This window comes from Paroedura picta, chromosome 2 (assembly GCF_049243985.1).
Source record: "Paroedura picta isolate Pp20150507F chromosome 2, Ppicta_v3.0, whole genome shotgun sequence".
In the NCBI taxonomy this organism is placed as follows: domain Eukaryota; kingdom Metazoa; phylum Chordata; class Lepidosauria; order Squamata; family Gekkonidae; genus Paroedura; species Paroedura picta.
The window spans coordinates 160,820,336-160,842,348 of NC_135370.1; the positions used below are offsets into that span (position 1 = coordinate 160,820,336).

Below are 22,013 nucleotides of genomic sequence, written 5' to 3' on the forward strand. Positions count from 1 at the left end.
TGCACTTGGTCACAGTACAAAAAATAATGGATTGTACTTTCTGCATGCATCCTCTTTGAATCCTAACAGAATGAGAGATGAAGCTTCAGGGCAATTCGAAGACTACAGCACGGATTCCTTCGTTCAGGGTTTACAGTGACTTAATGTCGTAAGAGCTGCAGGTCTTCTTTCTTTTCGCAATTGTTCAGGTCTTGTTTAGGAGTCTTCCAGATCCATCCTAAGCAGAATTATACCTTCTAAGTGCATTGAAATCAATGGACTCTGAAGGGTGTAACTCTGTTTATACTATCAGCGTTCTTCCTTTGCTTCAAAAAACAAAAACAAAAAAACCAGCAGCACCAGGGGACTGAGTAGGCTGAAGCTCTGTCTCTATACTGAACGGGACAGAAGTAGAGCTGGCAAAATGTTGTGGGTTTTTTTTTTTAATGTGACCTGTTTTAGGATTGCTGAGCTACTTTGAAATAGCAATAAAACAAATGTGTCTCTAAAAACATTGACATTTTCCCCCTGATGTGAGTTATGGCTGTTTATATTACGTTGCAGGACTCTGAGAACTTCTGAGGTAACATTATAAATACTAGCAAGAAAGACCATTGCAAGCAGGAATGCAATGGGCTCTAGGAACCAGGGGACACCGGGAGGGTGCAGGTCTCTCTTTCTGTGTCTCTCCCTCTCCCTGCGTGGCTCTCAGTGTGCCTTGCAACAGGAGGCAAAGCTGGTAATGAGGGCTGGTTTGTAAAAGGGAAGGAGGGTTGGTGTGCAGCTTGGGGCAGTGCTCTCCATCTGTCTCTCTCTCCCTCTGTTGCAGCAGGGACAGCTCTCTCTGTGTCTCTGTCAGCAGCTTGGGGCAGCTCTCTCTGTGTCTCTCTCTGCCTCCTCGCAGCAGGAGCGATAGGAGGGAATGAGGGTTCTTGTTCAGTCTGGCAGGGCTCTGTGTGTCTCTCTCTGTCTCTGGCTCGGCTGAGAGGAACATGGCTAGCGTCCAGGGAGGAAGGGCGGGAGCTGTAGGGGCAGGGGCAATCAGGGTGCAGCCAGCATTGCTGGCTGCACCCTGATTGGCCCTATTCCAACTTGATTGGCCCTATTCCTATATATATATAGGAGGGGCCTGGGGGTGCGTGTACCATATTCTGCACCATTGCACCACTTCTGGGGTTTCTCGAAGCCTGCAGAATATCCCTGAGGTTTCTCAATGGCAAAAATGTTCAGGAAGGCTGCCTTAGACCCTGAAGAGGAGGGAATATATCCTGGCTCATTATGAGTTGGTTTAAATCCTGGCTCAGTGTGAAATGGCAAGTGAGATGGACATATGTGTGTCACAGTCAGTAACACCAATCCATGTTCTTAAACAGTTCTATGTGCTCAGATTTTCCTTCTGGGTAGAGGTTCCCATGCAGCATGGGATGGAGAATTTGACCTTCAGTGCCCCGGGATTTTTGTCCAGTGCTTTTTGTTTATGTGTGTGCTGCTGGACCTGTTTGTACTGTTGCATTGTTGTATTGCCTATATTATTTATACTGTTACATTGTTATACGGTTACAACCATTAGTTATTATTGTACAGTTATTCACATGTTCATAGATTGTTTTATGTACTGTTGTTGTTCTTATGTAAACCGCCCTGAGCCCCCGGGGAGGGCGGTATATAAATATAATAAATAAATAAATAAATAAATAAATAAATAATAATAAATGCTTGAAGCTGGGGAGGCTGTTGCTGTTTCTATTTAAGAGGTGGGGTAATGATTCCAGCCTTCCCTCCCGACATAGGAAAGCAGCCATGATCCAAGCTGACAGAGCCAACCATCTGTTTGGAGGAAAGGATGCTGAGGCTCAGCAGGACCTCTGGATTGGGGTCACCATCTCTAAGCTTCAGTGGTTGGTGTTTTGTTTTGTTTTTTTAATCTGTAAAATATAATTGATAGTGACATGCTTTAAAAAAATGAAGGTTGTGATGCGCTTAGCAAATTAAACCTGGTTTAGGTTACAAACAACAACACATTTGTCATTCTGAATGATAATCTTGTGAGCACACAGGAGCTGGGTGATTGAAAAGTGGGGAGATGGGCGGAATCTTTACATGAAATGAAGACCGGTGCTGAGACCATGATGTAGCTTCATGAGTACAACCCTAAAAGGGGAAGGAAAATGCAACCCTGCATGAGAAAGAGCACCAGAAAGGTTGGAACAAAGAAATAGAAATTAAAATGTAACAATGCACATAATGCAAATGTACAGCATTATATGTATAATTTAATAATATATTCAGAAGGGCTAAGATATCATTTTAAAATAATAATCCTGTAGTTCAGCATATAAAAACGTAGTCCTGATAGAAAGACAAAGTTCATTTCCATAAATACAGTTCTAAAAGTATATGTTTTAGGCCTTCCGTTAGGAAACAAAATTATTTCAAAAATGTAAATTAATTTTGTTTCTTAACATTTATTTTGGACAGAGCAGTTATATCGCATGGCCAGAGAAGCTCCAACCCCACGCTGAAGAAGTAGACTAGTCATGATTTAAATAAGTATTCCTTAGGCAACTTACTTTGCAGATGACACCAAATTGGGAGGACTGGCAAATACTCCGGAAGATAGAGACAGAGTTCAACGAGATCTGAACACAGTGGAAAAATGGGCAAATGAGAACAAGATGCAATTTAATAAAGATAAGTGTAAAGTTCTGCATCTGGGTCAGAAAAATGAAAAGCATGCCTACTGGATGGGGGATACGCTTCTAGGTAACACTGTGTGTGAACGAGACCTTGGGGTGCTTGTGGATTGTAAACTAAACATGAGCAGGCAGTGTGATGCAGCGGTAAAAAAGGCAAATGCCATTTTGGGCTGTATCAACAGGGGCATCACATCAAAATCACAAGATGTCATAGTCCCATTGTATACGGCACTGGTCAGACCACACCTGGAGTACTGTGTGCAGTTCTGGAGGCCTCACTTCAAGAAGGACGTCGATAAAATTGAAAGGGTACAGAGGAGAGCGACGAAGATGATCTGGGGCCAAGGGACCAAGCCCTATGAAGATAGGTTGAGGGACTTGGGAATGTTTAGCCTGGAGAAAAGGAGGTTGAGAGGGGACATGATAGCCCTCTTTAAGTATTTGAAAGGTTGTCACTTGGAGGAGGGCAGGATACTGTTTCTGTTGGCTGCAGAGGAGAGGACACACAGTAATGGGTTTAAACTTCAAGTACAATGATATAGGCTAGATATCAGGAAATTTTTTTTCACAGTCAGAGTAGTTCAGCAGTGGAATAGGCTGCCTAAGGAGGTGGTGAGCTCCCCCTCACTGGCAGTCTTCAAGCAAAGGTTGGATACACACTTTTCTTGGATGCTTTAGGATGCTTTGGGCTGATCCTGCGTTAAGCAGGGGGTTGGACTAGATGGCCTGTATGGCCCCTTCCAACTCCATGATTCTATGATTCTATGATTCTATGATTCTACCTTGTTCATAGTCATAGCTATTTAAAAGTTTTTTGGGGGAGGAGGGGAATATGAGCAATTGTTTTGTATTAAAACATCCCCCCCAGCATTAAATTAAAGCTAGCGTGTCATCTGTGTTCCGAGTGAGGCAGTATAAATATTGGCTTTATTCTCTCCCCACAACAGACACCCTGTGAGGTGGGTGAGGCTGAGAGAGCCCTGATATCACTGCTCAGTCAGAACAGTTTTATCAGTGCCGTGAGGAGCCTAAGGTCACCCAGCTGGCTGCATGTGGGGGAGCAGGGAATCAAACCTGGCATACCAGATTAGAAACCACTACACCAAACTGGCTCTAAACAATACTCTGGAATGATCAATAAAACGAGTTAGGAGAAAATGTCGCCCAAATCATAGTACCTTTAGGGAAGGCAGCATGGTATCGCCCAATCTTGTTAGATCTCAGAAGCTAAGTAGGGTTGACAGGTTTTCCCCATGGCAAGTGGTAGAGGAGAAGGGTGGGAGGTAGTGTGGCCTGATCCAGGTTAGAAAACTCCAGGAGATTTGGGGATGGAGTCTGGGGAGGAGGGGGTATGGGGAGGGGAGGATATAGTGCCATAAAAACCACCCACCAAAACATTCATGTTCTCCAGAGGAATTGATCTCTGTTGATTGTCAATGAGCTGTAATTCTGGGGGATCCCCAGGTCCCACCTTGAGGCTAGCATCCATATAGCTAAGTAGGGTTGATATGTGGGAGACCCATCAACAAAGACTCTGCAGAAGAAGGCATTGGCAAATCACCTCTGCTTCTTACTTGCTTCAAAGCCCCTTGATGGGGTCACCATACGTTGGCTGTGACTCAACAGCATCTTACATGCACACATAAAGTACTTTTCCCTTCTTTTTATCATCTACCTAGGCATACCTGGTTCTAGCCAATAATTCATCCTGAGCTCCCTACAGGGGAAAAGTTGTAGACATGTAACACACATCCCTGAGATATATTGAGTTGAGTGTGTTAGTTTAATGGTATGTTTTGGACTGAATTTGTAAGGCTGAGTTGAAGCAACTACAATGACGACAACAACGATACTGTGCTGTCAAGGTACAAATGGCTTGTGATGGCCCCAGGGTCATGGGGTATTGAAGGCAAGAGACATTCAGAGCTGGGCTGCTATTGTTGCTTTCTACATAGCAATCTCAACCATCCTTTATGGTCTCCCCATCCGAGTACTAATGATGTCCAATCCAGCTTAACTTCCAAGCTCTGAGCCAGCAAAAACGCAGAAATAGAATAGCATGCACTTTCAGAAATAATCCTGGTCTCCAATATCCGTTCAGTGGATCCCAGTGCCTGACCATCATCTCCAGAATATTGGTAGTCAGCAGCCTGATTCACACTCTGGTTGAGGCCAATGATGGCTTTAAGTAGACTGACAGTGCAGCCCTCAGCAGAGTTAAACAGTGGCTGGCAAGTCTTACAGGAAGATAATGTATGCAAATAGATTTCCTTGTCCTTATACATCTGGCAGCAATAATTTATTTTCTGTTCTATTCCAGCGACCAATAAACTTCCAAATGTTTTCCAAGATGAGATGAGATGGGTGATATATACCAGTGGTCTCCAACCTTTTTATCACCGGGGTCTGGTCAACGCTTGACAATTTTACTGAGGCCCGGTGGGAGGGGGGGTAGTCTTTTGCCAAGGGACGTCGCTGCCACTGCCTGAGCCCCTGCTCCACTTGCTTTCCCACTGGCGCCCCTGACTTCCCGCTGCCCGCTGGGGGGGCGTTGCCAGCAGCAGCTGTGCAGTGCCACGTCGAGGGGGAGCCCCAGCCATGGCGGCCGCTGGAGAGCAGCAAAGGTCAGCTGGCGGCAGAGTGGCAGGGCAGCCCCTGAGGCAGCAGCCAGGGAGGAGGACAAGGAGGAGCCACGGACCGGTACCGACTGATCCACGGACCGGTACTGGTCCCTGGACTGGGGGTTGGGGACCACACAAATGAAATGGGTGATATACACAAATTATCAGTGATGTTTTTTACTTTAAAAATCTCTCACTACCTTCGAGCTACATATCCAAAGGACTGGATCCACACATATGAAACTGTTCCAGTTTACCCTCATATGCTCTTGTGGAAGACCATGAATGAGGGGGCTATACAGACATCTGCTGACCAGTTAGACTCACAACAGTCAGGTATTTATTGATTTGTTTATTGTATGGCTGAGTTACTTGCAGGAAGCATATAATACTATAAAATACATAACCATGTTGATACAACAGATATGCAGAATGATTGGGTATTTTAGTTCACATTTTGTGTGTTTCTACACTTCCTCCCTTTCCTCTGACTGGGGGGGGGAGGGGTAATATATTGCAGTGGTGTCCATATATTTTTCAGGGTGCACCTCACTAAACTGGGTGAATAAGTGATAATATGGCATTGAAGTGATATTCAATGTGGGTAAATGTAAAATGATAGAACAAACATTTTCAAATGCAACCATATGCTAATAGGGTCTCTGAACTGAAAGGGAAAGAGATCCCGTAGTGGATAGCTTGATAAAAATGCTGGGAATTATTAGGAAGGGGGTTGAAAATCAAATTGCCAAGCTTGTAATACACTTACTTTGATCTATGGTTAGACTTCATTTGGAATATTATGTGCATTTCTGCTTTAAAGCTGGAGAAAGTGCAGAAGAGGACAGGGAGCAAGTGTGATGTAGTGGCAGGCTGTAATCTGGAGATCCAAGTTTGATTCCCCGGTCCTCCTCCACATGAATCCTGCTGGGTGACCTTGGGCCAGTCACAATTCTCTCAACCCCACCTGCCTGATAAGTTGCCTGTTGTGGGGAGAGGAAGGTAAAGCAGAAGGTAAGGATTCCTTAGGGTAGAGAAAAGCAGAGTATAAAACCCAACTCTTCTTAAACTAAAATGGCTTTAAGGGATTGAAGCACCTTCTATATGAGGAAATCATGCACAGACTGATGCTTTTCTGTTTAGAAGCCAGATTAATATGGGAGGGCATGAGGAAGAGGCGGTGAATCAAGACATCTTTTTCTCCCTTTCCCATATTCCCAAACTTGGGGCACACAATAACAGTTTTTTGGCAGTAGAATCAGGACATAACAAAATACTTGTTTACTCAATGAGTGGTTCAGTGGTGGATTTTGTTGCCTTTAGATGTGATAACTCCCAGAATTCCTCAGGGCCCGCAAAAGGGAGCTCCTCCATGAGGTATTCGACTGAGGTTAATCCGACCTAAAAATATCTGGCAGCACCTCCTCAAGTCATACCCTCCATAATCTGAATGATTCTGACCCCCCTAAGGGTTCTGTTAAAGTTGTTCTATTGAAATTGTTCAGTGAATTAACCATGGTAATCTGTTAAACTTATATTAATTGTTAGAATTAGAATTAGAATTGCTTTAGGATGCTTAGGGCTGATCCTGAGTTGAGCAGGGGGTTGGACTAGATGGCCTGTATGGCCCCTTCCAACTCTATGATTCTATGATTCTATGATTCTAATTGTTACTCATATGCTGTGTTGTGACTGTTATTTAATGTATGATGTTCCATGTAAACCGCCCTGGGCTGTATGGGAGGGCGGTATAAAAATCTGAATGAATGAATGAATTAATAGTTACTAACATGGATGGGTTTGAAATGTGATTAATGAAGGAGAGGCTACTAGTGATGGTGACTAAAACAGACCTTCTGTATTCAGAGGCAAGAAACATCTGAAACCAGAGCTAGGAGGTAGCATTTAGGGAAGGCATCTGTTATGATGCCTTGTTTTGTTGGTCTTTTGGGGCAACTGGTTGGTCACTGTATGAAACACAATGCCTAACTAGATAGACTACTGGTCTGACCCTGCAGGGCTCTTATTTATGTTCTTTTTATTATCCGTTGTGAGCATAGTTATAAAATATATATATTTTTAAATAGTTCCTGTATTTCACATCAGTCCTGCTGTTGAATAGCTTATGGGTATTACAATGAAGCATAGTTCCAAAGAAACCCCACATCTGGGGTGTGTTAATCCTTAAGAAAATGTAAATAATTTCACCCCCTTGGCAGCTGGGTGCTTAAAGAGGATTAGGTAAGAAGATACGGAGGCAGATTTTTGTGTTACCTCCATCATGAAAGCTGGAGAATTGTATTTCAGTGTTCCACAGGCAGGCTGCCTTGATTTAGCATTTTATTTTTCTCAGTAATCATTGGCTGATTATGCTGAGAAACCTGCCTCAGGTAGGACTGGAGAGTCAGGTAAATGAAAGACAAGCAGCGCGATCAGGGAGTCCCCAAACTGTCATGTTCCACATGAGAGGCTGAGCTGAGCCTTGAACGGTGAACTCTTCCAGGGGAATAATCCAAGTACAAATACAGAGAGAGTTCATCAAACAGCACGCGCATATTAACTCTAATTCACTTTCCTTAATAATATATCTGTGCATGAAGACATTTTGAAAAGTAAATAGCCCTTATCCAGATATTGAAGATTTACATAATATAAACCTAGTTTGGTATTGTCTACTGTGACAAGCTAATGGCAGAAAGGGAAGAAGAACTAAAGAGCCTGTTGATGCGGGTGAAGAAGGAGAGTGCAAAAGTTGGCTTGAAACTCAGCATCAAGAAAACAAAGATCATGGCATCCGGCCCTCTCAATTCCTGGCAAATAGATGGGGAAGAAATGGAGATAGTGACAGATTTTATTTTCCTAGGCTCCAAGATCACTGCAGATGGGGACTGCAGCAAAGAAATTAAAAGACGCTTGCTCCTGGGGAGGAAAGCTATGGCAAATCTAGACAGCATCCTAAAAAGCAGAGACATCACCCTGCCAACAAAAGTATGTTTAGTCAAGGCTATGGTATTCCCAGTTGCAATGTATGGCTGCGAAAGTTGGACCATAAGGAAGGCCGAACCTCAAAGAATTGAGGCTTTTGAACTCTGGTGCTGGAGAAGACTCTTGCGAGTCCCTTGGACTGCAAGGCGAACAAACCGGTCAGTCCTAGAGGAGATCAGCCCTGACTGCTCCTTAGAAGGCCAGATCCTGAAGATGAAACTCAAATACTTTGGCCACCTCATGAGAAAGAAGGACTCCCTGGAGAAGAGCCTAACGCTGGGAGCGATCGAGGGCAAAAGAAGAAGGGGACGACAGAGAATGAGGTGGCTGGATGGAGTCACTGAAGCAGTCGGTGCAAACTTAAATGGATTCTGTGGAATGGTAGAGGACAGGAAGGCCTGGAGGATCATTGTCCATGGGGTCATGATGTGTCGGACACAACTTCGCAACTAACAACAACACTGTGACAAGCAATAGCTCTCCAGCCAGAGGGAATCTTGTATGAAATGCCAAGGTTTGGATCTGAGATCTTTCACATGTCAAGCAGATGCTCTAAGATGGAGCCACTCTCTCATCCATGAATAAAATCACATCAAACATTCCATCACGTCAATCAGTCTCAAACATAAATATCCCATCACTCCACTCAGAAAAAAAGTCATACATTCCATAGATACAAGGACTGTTGCGCCATCATAAGAAGCTGGTCTAGTCTGAGATGTGCCTTTTACCAATGAAATGCTCCCTCAAGAACTGAGCAGAGTAGCAGGATGCAACCCATTGTAGTGACAGATATTTTGCGATGGCCTATGGCCTAGTGCAATACAATTTGGCTTCACTTAGTGATAGATAAAGAGCCTCTTGTGGCGCAGAGTGGTAAGGCAGCAGACATGCAGTCTGAAGCTCTGCCCATGAGGCTGGGAGTTCAATCCCTGTGGCCAGCTCAAGGTTGACTCAGCCTTCCATCCTTCCATGGAGACCATCAGATCATTGCCAATATTTTTAAAAAATGGAACTAGACATTCCAGCCCTTCCCCATGCTGGCATTAGTTTTGGAAGATGGCTACATATGTTTTTCCTTCCCAGGATAATATCAGTGGTGTGGCGGAAGTTTTAATTAATGAACCCACAACTCTGTGCAAGAATAAAGGCCTTGTAGCCCTTTTCCAAATATGAGCCTCATGCTGCTACTTTTTCTATACTAAAAATGGCAGAAAGATCATCAACCATTAAGAGACAACCATTACTTCATAGGCTTTGGAAGGAAGGTTTGCCCAAATCTCATTAAGATCTCAGAAGCTAAGCAGGGTCAGCCCTGGCTAGTAGTTGGATGGAGACCACCAAGGAATTCCAGGAGCAATATGCAGAGGCAAGCAATGGCAAACCACTTCTGTTCATCATGTGACTTGAAAACCCTACAGCAGTGGTTCTCAACCTTCCTAATGCCATGACCTTTTAATACAGTTCCTCATGTTGTGCTGACCCCCAGCCATAAAATTATACAAGTGTTCTTTCACAGAAATTAAAGTGAAACCGAACAACGGTATGAAGATCCATTGCTCATAAGTGTATATAAATTGTTTTTTTCCCCCCTTGGGTTTCTCAGTTCAGTTCTGCCTCTTGTCCCACCATGCTGATCTCACGCCGCCACCTGGAGTGCCTGGTGGGAGATTGCGCCACGCTGGAGGCACCGCCGGAGTGGCTGGTAGCCGAGCACGGGCGCCTGCAGGAGGAGCAGCAACAGCAGCAGTGCCCCCCCTCCGGCCAAGCTGCTTGCCCTGTTGCGACCCCTGTGAAAGGGTCATTCGACCTCCAAAGGGGTCCCAACCACCAGGCTGAGAACCACTGCCCTACAGGGTCTCCTTCATTTGGCTGGAATTGAACCGCACTTTCCACCACCAGCACCAATCCCCCTCCCCCTATATATGAGCAACAATGCTGTTCCCCCAATGAAGTAAGGAACCCAAAGGTTGAGCTGCAAAAATAACTTTAAAAATTTTTTACAAATATTTATTTCATAAAGTGCACTAATTCAACATATTAAAAGCAAGGTCTTCATAATTTAGAAACAACACATTTCTAACTGCACATGAAATAGACCAACAGAATGGACTAAACTTGTTTCGACCCCAAGGGGGGTCTTCCTCTGTGGTCAAATTATTGTGAGGACTGCACTCATGATTACAATCAACATCAAAAGCAGGGGTAGTCAAACTGCGGCCCTCCAGATGTCCATGGACTACAATTCCCAGGAGCCCCCTGCCAGCATTTGCTGGCAGGGGGCTTCTGGGAATTGTAGTCCATGGACATCTGGAGGGCCGCAGTTTGACCACCCCTGATCAAAAGGCTTGCTGGGTGGCAAAGACAAATCTGTTAGGTGCTGCTCCAACTTGTCCTTCTAAGGTATCTGATTTAGAGCCCACCTGATAAAATATGTACTTTCTAAGGCCACCGCTCTCTGCCTTTGCCCTGCTCTAAATCAAAAAATGCCTTCCCACGTGTGTCAGAAAAAGTAAGACACACCAAGATTCTGCCTAGTAGTCTGCGCTACAACTCAAAGGCACTGGAAAATTCCTGAAGCATCTTTATTGCCCAGAAAGCATGATTCCATTTCGAAGACCTTATTAGTTATTATTTTATGGATGGAAAGGAGACCAGAATGTAATATTGATGGGCTGTCTAACCGTTGTGAAGAGGATGTGTGTTTGTTGTTCTGAGAGCTGATAAAATGGAAACAGATACCGGGTAAACACTGAACAAAATTGTTACAGGCTGGATTTGCAATAAAATTCCTTCTCTGGCATGGGAGGCAAACCCACAATGTGGTAGGTGATCGATTCCACTGCTTAAAGATGTGTTTTTAATGATACTTTAAATGGCAGGGAAAGCTTGAATAATACATGAAATTATTCAATAATTAATAATGCTCATCAAAAACTCTCAGCTGAGTTACAGCGTTATAAACAGGATCGAGCATGCCCATTCCGGCTTTTAATACTAGTGCTGATCTGTGCTTGTGCATCCTTTGCATGAGGGGGTTGAAGAGAGTAAAAAAGTACATTATGCACTTTGAAATTTTGGGATGTGAGGATTTGAGGGTCATCCAGTAACACTGATTGGCAGCAAGCAGGAATCACAAAAAAGATTTGACTCAATAGATAAATGTTGTTAGTTGCAAAGTCGTGTCCAACTCATCGCAACCCCATAGACAATGATCCTCCAGGCCTTCCTGTCCTCTAGCATTCCCCGGAGTCCATTTAAGTTTGCACCTACTGCTTCATTGACTCCATCCAGCCACCTCATTCTCTGTCGCCCCCTTCTTCTTTTGCCCTCAAGCGCTCCCAGCATTAGGCTCTTCTCCAGGGAGTCCTTCCTTCTCATGAGGTGGCCAAAGTATTTCAGTTTCATCTTCAGGATCTGGCCTTCTAAAGAGCGTCAGGGCTGATCTCCTCTAGGACTGACCGGTTTGTTCGCCTTGCAGTCCAAGGGATTCGCAAGAGTCTTCTCCAGCACCAGAGTTCAAAAGCCTCAATTCTTTGACTCTTGGCCTTCCTTATGGTCCAGCTTTCACAGCCATACATTGCAATAGAAAAATAGCTTATGGAATTCTTTCCCAGTAGCACAGATAGGTTTTTTAAAAAGGAAGATTAGAGACAACTATACAGACTAAGTAAATTATTGACAACTTCACCCCATATCTAAGGATGAATCCTCCATTTTCTGAAGCAGTAAATCTCCTGATTCCTTTTGTGGACAGAGCAATTCAAAAAGGTCTAAGGCACACTTTATGGCTGCATTTCAAGGAGCAGTTGTCTAAGAGGCCTTTCAGCTTCTGCCTCTCAAACAAAAGCACCCAGTGCCACTTTTGAAACTGAAGGGATTTTTCAGATAAGACGGTGAGTAGGGGAGCGTGAGTGTGTGTGTATGTGAGAGAGAGTCTGTTATTCATCGATCGATCGAATTAAAATTCCCGCAAGTAACCATGACACGAGATGCCAGCAGCTGAATTCGAGGGCTTAGTCATGTGTTTTTGGTCTCTGTATTTGCAGAGTCAGCTTTTCTTGGAAATAGCTCTTGTTACATTTATGCCTTCAAAGAATGGTCGCATAAAGTTATGTCACTGCTAATTTGCTTTTGTAGGATATATAATATCCTTCGATGTTAGACACATTTTTCTTTAATTCAGAGCCCAAGGTGGAAGCTTGTTCAAAGTATACATTATATTTGATTCCTGGTTCAAAGTCAGTTATTTTGATGAGTATAGCTCGTGGACCCTATATTTATGAGTGCTATCAATCTTTACTGCTTTTTATTTGAGTCTCTAAGCCAAAAACTATACAGTGACACAAATGTCATGATTAAGCAGAATTGCATTGTTTGGTCTAGGCTAATTTTGGTGGTGACTGTAGGAAGCACCAGCTAGTAGGTCTCAAATGTACAAGTGAATGTCTATTTGTGTTATGGAGGGGAGCTATTCATGTGTACATAGAATGCTTGAAAAGAAATGGCAAAGGTATTTTGACATTTTTCATTTCAAGCAAACAGCCTGCAAAAATCAAATAGATTTTTCTATTTAAAAGAACCCCTGTCAAATACATACAGAAAAATAATATTTGCATTGACTGTCCAATATTGAAGTACCTGTTTGTATTTCTTTCCTGTGAAAGAAATGTTGAGGGAAGCAATCTGTCATACTGAAGTTTGCAGAAGGCAAAATGTCAAATTTGCAGTAATTGCCTTGAAAATTGTCCGGGGGTGAAGACCCCACTGCCACAACAACCCACTCTGGATGACATGGACAGAGAGGTTGTCAAGAGGCATTTAGCTGCACTGGATGAGTTCAAATCCCCTGGGCCGGATGAAATGCACCTGAGAGTGCTCAAAGAACTTTCCAGAGAACTTGTACAACCCTTGTCCATCATCTTTGGGACCTCTTTAAGGACTGGAGATGTCCCGGAGGACTGGAAAAGAGCAAACGTTATTCCGATCTTCAAAAAAAGGAGGAAGGATGACCCGGGAAACTATAGACCAGTGAGTCTGACCTCTGTTGTGGGGAAGATAATGGAGCAAATATTAAAGGGAGTGATCTGCAAACATATGGAGGACAATTTGGTGATCCAAAGAAGTCAGCATGGATTTGTCTCCAACAGGTCCTGTCAGACCAACCTGGTTTGCTTTTTTGACCAAGTGACAGGTTTGCTGGATCGTGGAATTTTGGTTGATTTTAGTAAAGCTTTTGATAAGGTTCCCCATGATGTTCTGATGGATAAATTGAAGGACTGCAATCTGGATTTTCAGATAGTTAGGTGGATAGGGAATTGCTTGGAGAACCGCACTCAGAGAGTTGTTGTCAATGGTGTTTCATCAGACTGGAGAGAGGTGAGTAGCGGGGTACCTCAGGGCTCGGTGCTCAGCCCGGTACTTTTTAACATATTTATTAATGATCTAGATGAGGGGGTGGAGGGACTACTCATCAAGTTTGCAGATGACACCAAATTGAGAGGACTGGCAAATACTCCAGAAGATAGAGACAGAGTTGAATGAGATCTGAACACAATGGAAAAATGGGCAAATGAGAACAAGATGCAATTTAATAAAGATAAGTGTAAAGTTCTGCATCTGGGTCAGAAAAATGAAAAGCATGCCTACTGGATGGGGTAACACTTCTAGGTAACACTGTGTGTGAACAAGACTTTGGGGTACTTGTGGATTGTAAACTAAACATGAGCAGGCAGTGTGATTCAGCGGTAAAAAAGGCGAATGCCATTTTGGGCTGTATCAACAGAGGCATCACATCAAAATCACAAGATGTCATAGTCCCATTGTATACGGCACTGGTCAGACCACACTTGGAGTACTGTGTGCAGTTCTGGAGGCCTCACTTCAAGAAGGACGTAGATAAAATTGAAAGGGTACAGAGGAGAGCGACGAGGATGATCTGGGGCCAAGGGACCAAGCCCTATGAAGATAGGTTGAGGGACTTGGGAATGTTCAGCCTGGAGAAAAGGAGGCTGAGAGGGGACATGATTGTCCTTTTTAAGTATTTGAAAGGTTGTCATTTGGAGGAGGGCAGGATGCTGTTCCCGTTGGCTGCAGAGGAAAGGACATGCAGTAATGGGTTTAAACTACAAGTACAACGATACAGGCTAGATATCAGGGAAAAAAATTTCACAGTCAGAGTAGTTCAGCAGTGGAATAGGCTGCCTAAGGAGGTGGTGAGCTCCCCCTCACTGGCAGTCTTCAAGCAAAGGTTAGATACACACTTTTCTTGGATGCTTTAGGATGCTTAGGGCTGATCCTGCATTGAGCAGGGCGTGGACTAGATGGCCTGTATGACCCCTTCATACTCTATGATTCTATGATTCTATGAGTGCATAATCGAACCTGGCATGCCAGATTAGAAGTCCGCACTCCTCACCACTACACCAAACTGGCTCTCATATCCTTGGTATTCCTTGGCGGTCACCCATCCAAGTGCTAGCCAGGGCCGCCCCTTCTTAACTTCCAAATTCTGATGGTATCAAGCTTGTTTAGGCTCTCCAGGTTGGGTTAAAGGTAAAGGTATCCCCTGTGCAAACACCGGGTCATGTCTGACCCTTGGGGTGATGCCCTCTAGCGTTTTCATGGCAGACTCAATATGGGGTGGTTTGTCAGTACCTTCCCCAGTCATTACCGTTTACCCCCCAGCAAGCTGGGCACTCATTTTACCGACCTCGGAAGGATGGAAGGCTGAGTCAACCTTGAGCCGGCTGCTGGGATCAAACTCCCAGCCTCATGGGCAGAGCTTTCAGACTGCATGTCCGCTGCCTTACCACTCTGCGCCACAAGAGGCTCTTGGTTGGGTTACACCCATGTATTATTACTGAACTCTTGGCTACTTTTTAAAAAGCCTTGGTAATCTTTGTGTTGTTCATTTTGTACTACCGTGTGACTTAAATGTCTGTTTAGCTTGGCCCTCTCTCCTTTCATGAGTAGAGACTCAAGGTTCTAGCCATTGTCAAAGGGTCTCCAGGCTCTAAGTTGAGCATGAAAACCCACTAGAATTGCAACCAATCTCCAAATGACAAAGAGAAAATGCTTGCCTTGGAGGGTGGTTTCTATGGCATTATATTCTGCTAAGCTTCCCCCCTTTCCTAAACCTCCCCCAGACTCCACCCTTAGTCTTCAGGACTTTCCCAATACAGAGTTGGCGAACCTACTCCGGGCTAGCTTCCCGGTAATAGAAGAGGATCAACTAATTTGCAGAACAGGCACTTCCCCTTGCCCCACCCATCCTGAACATGGTGCTTTGTAATGGCCCGCTCCTGTTGCTGTGCTTTCCAAACACTAATCCTTTCTGTTCCATTCAGAAAATATATTGCAGTTCTGCCTGCAGCCTAGAAGGGAGACCCATCTGTTTTCCAGTTGTTAGCAATGCAAGCTGCCAGAAGGTGTTACCTCTCTGGAAACCACTGTGCGATCTATGTTTGGAGATTTCGGTGCTGACACACCAGAATGTATTTCGGCTTCGTTGGCTATGGTCACAATTTCAAGGGTATATTCTTCAGATGCTTCGCTAGTCTTTTAAAGGGGAAGAAAAAGGGGGAAAACATCCAGGGATCTAGATTTTCAAAAACAACATGTAGAAGCCCACATTTGGAAGTAACTCACTTGTCTTTGTTAAAATGTTGCTTGGAATTTAATGAAGCTGCGATTAACGAGATCATCCGGCTGCAGTCCAATCCACTAACTAGGTTTTTTTTTAGCGTATGTGTCCAAGCAAGATCTGAAACCATAATTTGGAATTGGCTTGTTAACCCACAACTGCTCTTAGCTCTGGTTTCATGCGATATCGAAGAGTTGGTTCTTATATGCCACTTTTCTCTACTTGAAGGAGTCTCAAAGTGGCTTACGTTCGCCTTCCCTTTCCTCTCCCCACAACAGACACTCTGTTGGCTCTGTTGGGTCTGAGAGTGCCCTGATATCACTGCTCAGTCAGAACAGCTTCATCAGTGCTATGGTGAGCCCAAGGTCACCCAGCTGGTTGCATGTGGGGGAGTGCAGAATCAAACCCGGCATGCCAGATTAGAAGTCCACACTCCTAACCACTACACCAAACCGGCTCTCAAACTAGAGTTGCTACATCCAGGCTGGGAAATACCTTGCGATTTGGGGTTGGACCCTTGGACATCAGGGATTAGGGAGGACAGGGACCTCAATGGGGTATAATGCCACAGAGTCCATCCTCCAAAGTGACCATTTTTTCCAGCCTGTAATTCTAGGAGGTCCCCAGGCCCCACCTGGAATCCGGCAACCTTGATACCGATATCTTGGCTGAATTCTGGCTCCATTCTCACTTGCCCTATGGCGTTGCAGGCCAGGATACTGGTTGGGGCTCAGCAGGGGAGGACACGAAAGGGTCTAAAGTGGTGCAATCAGCATTTGGTGGTGTAAATCACGATTTGAATGAATGTCTGTGATGCTTTTTTGTAACTCTTCTCCCCCAAACATCATCATTAACATTTCATTACTCATATATAAGATCACACTGATTTTTATCAATTCCCCTTCAGGACTTTGGAGAGCTCCCAGGAAAGGGGCTGGTATTCAGTAATGGGGTTTGTGCCACAAAAAAGGCCCCAGGTGCCTGTGGTTTTACAAACCAAGGTAAGTAAAATAAACCATGGTTTATAACCTGATACGGACAAGGAGATAACACAAATCACCTTTAATAACACCAGGTTTTGTTCTTTTCCTTTTCTTAGAATCCCTGGACTCTGTTCTCTCTCTCCTCTCCTTGTTCCGCTTTCTCTTTCAATGTAGGAAGGTCTAGTCTGTGCAGTAACAGACTACAGACTCTGGAATGGGGCAGTCTTCTGAACACAAACAATGACAGCTATTGCTGTTAAAATACAGCACGACGGTATGTCCCATCTGAGCCAAATATTGTGTTAAGTTTCTCACAGCGTGTGTTAAGAGTTTTGACCCTGGCAAGGGATTCTGGGTTTTCTTTAGGGGGAGGCTGCATCTGGGCATATAATTGGGGTCACTATGGGTGGCCAGGAAGTTGTGAGTGTCCTGCATTGTGCAGGGGGTTGGACTAGATGACCCTGGAGTCCCCTTCCAATTCTGTGATTCTAAGATTCTTTCATTCCATGATATGTAGTTCTGACTTGGATGGCCCAGGCTAGCTCAATCACTGGAGAGTATTTGGATGGGAGACCACCAAGGAATACTTAAGCTGTTATACAGAAGCAGGCAACAGCAAACCAATTATGAAAATCTTTTGCCTTAAAATCCCTACAGGGTTGCTGAAAGTCAGCTGCAACATGATGGCTCTTTCCACCACCCTATGAGACCATCTGTTTCTGTGTCAGATGTAGGGTTGCTGACACTGGCTTGTAAAATTCCTAAGGATTTGGGGGGTGGTACCTAGGAATAGTGGAGTTTGTGGAGGGGAGGGTGCTCACTGGAATGTAATATTATGTCCCATGGTATCACATTATATGGTGTCATTCAGGTACAATGTTAACATCTCCAATTCTTCCTTTTTGTGTAAGGTCACTTCCTTGGACCAAATCTGAGAAGCTGAGGCAGCTGCATTGGTTGCCAGTCATGGCCCAGAGCAAGTTCAACATTTTAACTTGAAGGTCCTTTGTGGTCTGGAACCCATATATCTGAGGGAACACCAGTTGCTTTATGCCCCCTGCAGGGCCTTGTTGGTGGTTACTAATCTGTTGGTGGTGTCTGGCCCTTGGGAGGTTTGCCCAGCATCAAGCTGGGCCAGGCCCTTTTCGTCCCTGTCCCTGATCTGGTAGAACGAGCTCTCGGAAGAGCTGAGGGCCCTAAAGGAGCTTTAACAATTCCACAGGGCCTGCAAGATGGAGCTCTTCTACCAAGTCTTTGGTTGAGACCAGGGCTCAGAAGACCAGAGGGGCACCCTCCAGGCCAGGTTAGCTTAGTCATCTATGTACCTGGATTGTTGGCACCCCCTTAGTACTCCCCTGAGGTACGAGGGGTGGGTGGGCTATTGTATTTGGGGAGTGGGGATTGGAACTTTGCCACTGGGTTGCTATTATTATAATTCTTACTGAGGGGGTTGAGTAGAATTTAAATTTTTAACTTTATATTGTGGGGTTTTATCTTATGTAACTTGCCACAAGATGGCTTTGCTGATAGCAGTGGGCAATAAATCTAATCATCATCATCATCATCATCTATATCTCCCTACCAATATCTGTCAATTCATGAATGTAATGATTGGTAAACTGCTTGGGGATTATAGGGTTTTCTTTGTTCAGTAACCACAGGAATATATTCAGTACAGCAGCTATTGCTCAGTTTTGCTCGATTCCTGGCACCTAAAATACAATACTTAGCAAAACTAAGAAGGAATCCAACCAGAAAACTGAAGGTGGACTCTCAAAATTGCATGATACTCCTGACAGCTCCTTATACCCATAAAGGCATGGATTCACAGTAGTAACCTGATGTGTTGTGTTCTACTTGGCCCCAAACCCCATCACTACTGCAAGATCAAGTTGTGCCTAGCCCTTCCCAAAATAAAATCTTTTATGGCCAAATCTGACTGTGTACTAGGTCACATAGTGCAACACTCTGCTGTGCTTTGCCATACCTTGTAGCAAGCAAGAAAGGAAGACCGTCACACATAATATGTTCCAGGGTTCAAACAGAGGCAAGCCCCCACAATTTAGAAACACACCAGGTGTTTAGTATGTCAACGAGAATGAGTATAGCTCAAACCAGTCCTGACATTTCTCTTGCTACAGTCTAAGAATGCTTTCTCCTTACCTCAGTGTGTTAAAGCAGGGGTAGTCAACCTGTGGTTGACTACCACAATTCCATTTGTAGATGTTCATGGACTACAATTCCATTTGCGTTTGCTGGCAGGGGTTCATGGGAATTGTAGTCCATGAACATCTGGAGGACCACAGGTTGACTACCCCTGTGTTAAAGGATCCTTATTCTGGTCACAATTATGGGGTGAATCATTGATAGTGGAAAGTCCTGTCAAGTCACAGCTGGTTTACAGTGACTCTGTGGGGTGTTCAAAGCAAGAGATGTTCAGAGGAGCCATTGCCTGTCACCTCATCCTGACTCTGGTATTCCTTAGAGGTCTTCCATCCAAATTCTAGTCCCAGCCGGCCTTCCTTGACTTCTGAGAGCTGACAAGATCAGGCAGGCCTGGGCTATCCAGGTCAGGTGGTTAATTATTACACACTGTAATAGTTGAATTCATGTGAGAGTGTAATCTTTGGCTTTTCATTAACACATGAGCAATCCACAAACTGCATTAAAAGCCTCCACTGTGCAAATTTGTGGGTAAAATACAACCAGTGGACTTTAGGGATTGTTTGTAGGTGGATTTTCTTGTTTCACACAGTCACATCCAGTTAAAAGGTGGATTGAAAGTACATTACTCAGCATGTGTGGTTGTATAGACGGCAAATACCTTCCTTATAGACTTTTCATGACATCATTATACTTATGAATTCAAGAGGTCAGAATGTACCCCTCAGTATTTAATAGAACCTCAGGGGATAATGTTGTAATCTCAGCTGCTACATTAAAAGACCCAACAACAGTTTGTTTTCATTCACAGTGGGACTTCAGACTACTCCCTAACGTTACTAGATGTCAGCTTATATTCTGTTAGCACTCTTATGATTGCTAAATTTGTCACCTCCTCTATTTGCATTTCATATTTCATGTTTTGAGTATGAAATCCTTGCTCAACCGGAATTGATAGCAAAACATTTCATCCTGAATCTCTAAGACACTGTCTGAAGCACCCTTTTGATCATGGCATTTATCCCAGGGTATTCCTAAGCATGTTATGGTTTTTTGGGTGACAAGCATTTCAAAAATGCAAAGTATTAAGTGTATAAGAACTTTAAATCAGGATCAGGTTTAGAATGTCTGTGCTTTAAAAAAGTTGGTCATGGATAATAAAATATTGTCTGTATTGGTGGGGGTAGCAACATGACACAATACACATAAAAATTGTGCACCTCCCCCCTGCCCAGAGAGTAAGACAACCAAGAGAAACATTCATGCAGGAAACTGATAACATTGTCTTGTTTCTGCACACTGTCTTGTGCATTGTCCCGTGGAAAGGTGGCATATATATTTGAACAGTACAAATAAATTCTATATCATGCATACAGTGCAGTTTGGTCACATAATCACCAATCATGTCTATAAAAAGCATTGAGCACAGAATTACAAAATTTTACAGGTGAAGGTGAAATTCAGAACATGTGTGTGTATACAGTTCAAAAAATACACAAGCGGAGCAGCAGATGTTGGGAAATACCCTTTTCTTTGTAGAAATGACAGAGAACCAACATAGATAATACCAAGCAAGATATAACAACACTTTGATTCAGTATAAAAAACTTCCTACATTTAAGGACTGGTTCGCCAACACATAGTATCTTTAGCCCCAAGTAGAGACCTCCCTAGATCTACTCCTGCATACAGAATTTCCTTGATGTAAACACCCATTTTGCCATGTAGCTTGCTAGGTGAGTTTGGGCCAGCCACACGCCCCAACTTTCCTTACAAGGTATCTTTAATCCGCTCCGCAGGAGCGGATTAAATAAAAGAGTAAGAGCTACAATGGGATTTATTCCTAGTATTTTATTTTCACTACAATGGGCTTTATTCCTAGTTTTTTTTTTATAATAATTTTATTGTTTATTATTATATAAAGCATTTACAGAGAAGTTGTAAAGAAAAAGCGACCAGTTGATATGGTTTGCCATCTCTTTTAACATAGATATTTAGTTCTCATCACATATTATTCCTAGTCTAGAAGTTTTTACCATTTTTCTTAGCCAAGTGATTGTTAATACATATAAGATCTGTTATAGGAATACATTCTGTTATTATCTTAAATGATATTAGGTCAGTCTCCTTCATAAGTTGGCCCTAACCCAAGAATTACTACTGTTGTCTTGTTAATGCCTATAAAATATGGTTTGTCATCCTCTTTTGGCATACATATTAACATACATATTCAATTCCCATCGCATATTAATCCTGATCTAGGAGTTATTACCATCTTTCTTAACAAAGTAGTTGTTGATACATAGGAAGGTATAATCTATTATAAGGATATATTCTAATATTGTCTTAAGTGATATAAAGTCAGTTCCCTTCATATATTAGACCTGTCCTAAAGGTTGCTACTGCTTTTTTTTTTTTCTCACAAGAAGCCAGGAGAATACTCCATTGTTCAGCTCATCTTTCAGGTGGTCGCAGAAAATGAAATTGTATTTTTTTCCATAGTAGAGTGTTTCTGATTGTCCTTCTGTCAGGGCCAGAGAAATCTCTTGCTTGATTCTTGCTTGTAATCGCCTTTGAGGGGGCTCTGAATCCTTTGTCAATCTGGATCTCTTCCTCTGGTCGCACAGAAATATCTCCTGATAGCTTCCTAGTTGCTGTCGCTTTTGAATAGATTCTTTTTATTTTGCTGATCCAAGTCATTTCCTGCTCTGAATAGACTTCCAGGTTTTTGGTACTTTCCTTCCATGAATCTGTTTTCCCAGGTTCTTTAAAGATACTTTGGGTTTTTACATCTCTGGCACTCTCTCCCTCCAGTTGATTAACTTCCAGACATTGAAGTTTCACTTGATTTACTGTTAGCTGAGCTGCGTCATCAGCTGGTCTCTCCGGATCTTGGGCTCCATCCAAAAGCTCCCCCTTAGTCCCACGAATTTCCTTTTCC

General features: G+C 43.5%; 1 long non-coding RNA gene across 1 annotated transcript in view; it reads right to left on the reverse strand.

The window, feature by feature from the left end:
• Positions 1–1,893: 1,893 nt before the first annotated feature.
• The window catches only part of LOC143830692 (uncharacterized), a 37,539-nt gene continuing 17,419 nt past the window's right edge, over positions 1,894–22,013 (reverse strand). The window contains exons 5-6 of the long non-coding RNA XR_013228573.1: positions 2,550–2,618; positions 1,894–2,130 (exon numbers count right to left, since the gene is read on the reverse strand). This is a non-coding gene — a long non-coding RNA (uncharacterized LOC143830692). The remainder of the gene's footprint in view (positions 2,131–2,549; positions 2,619–22,013) is intronic.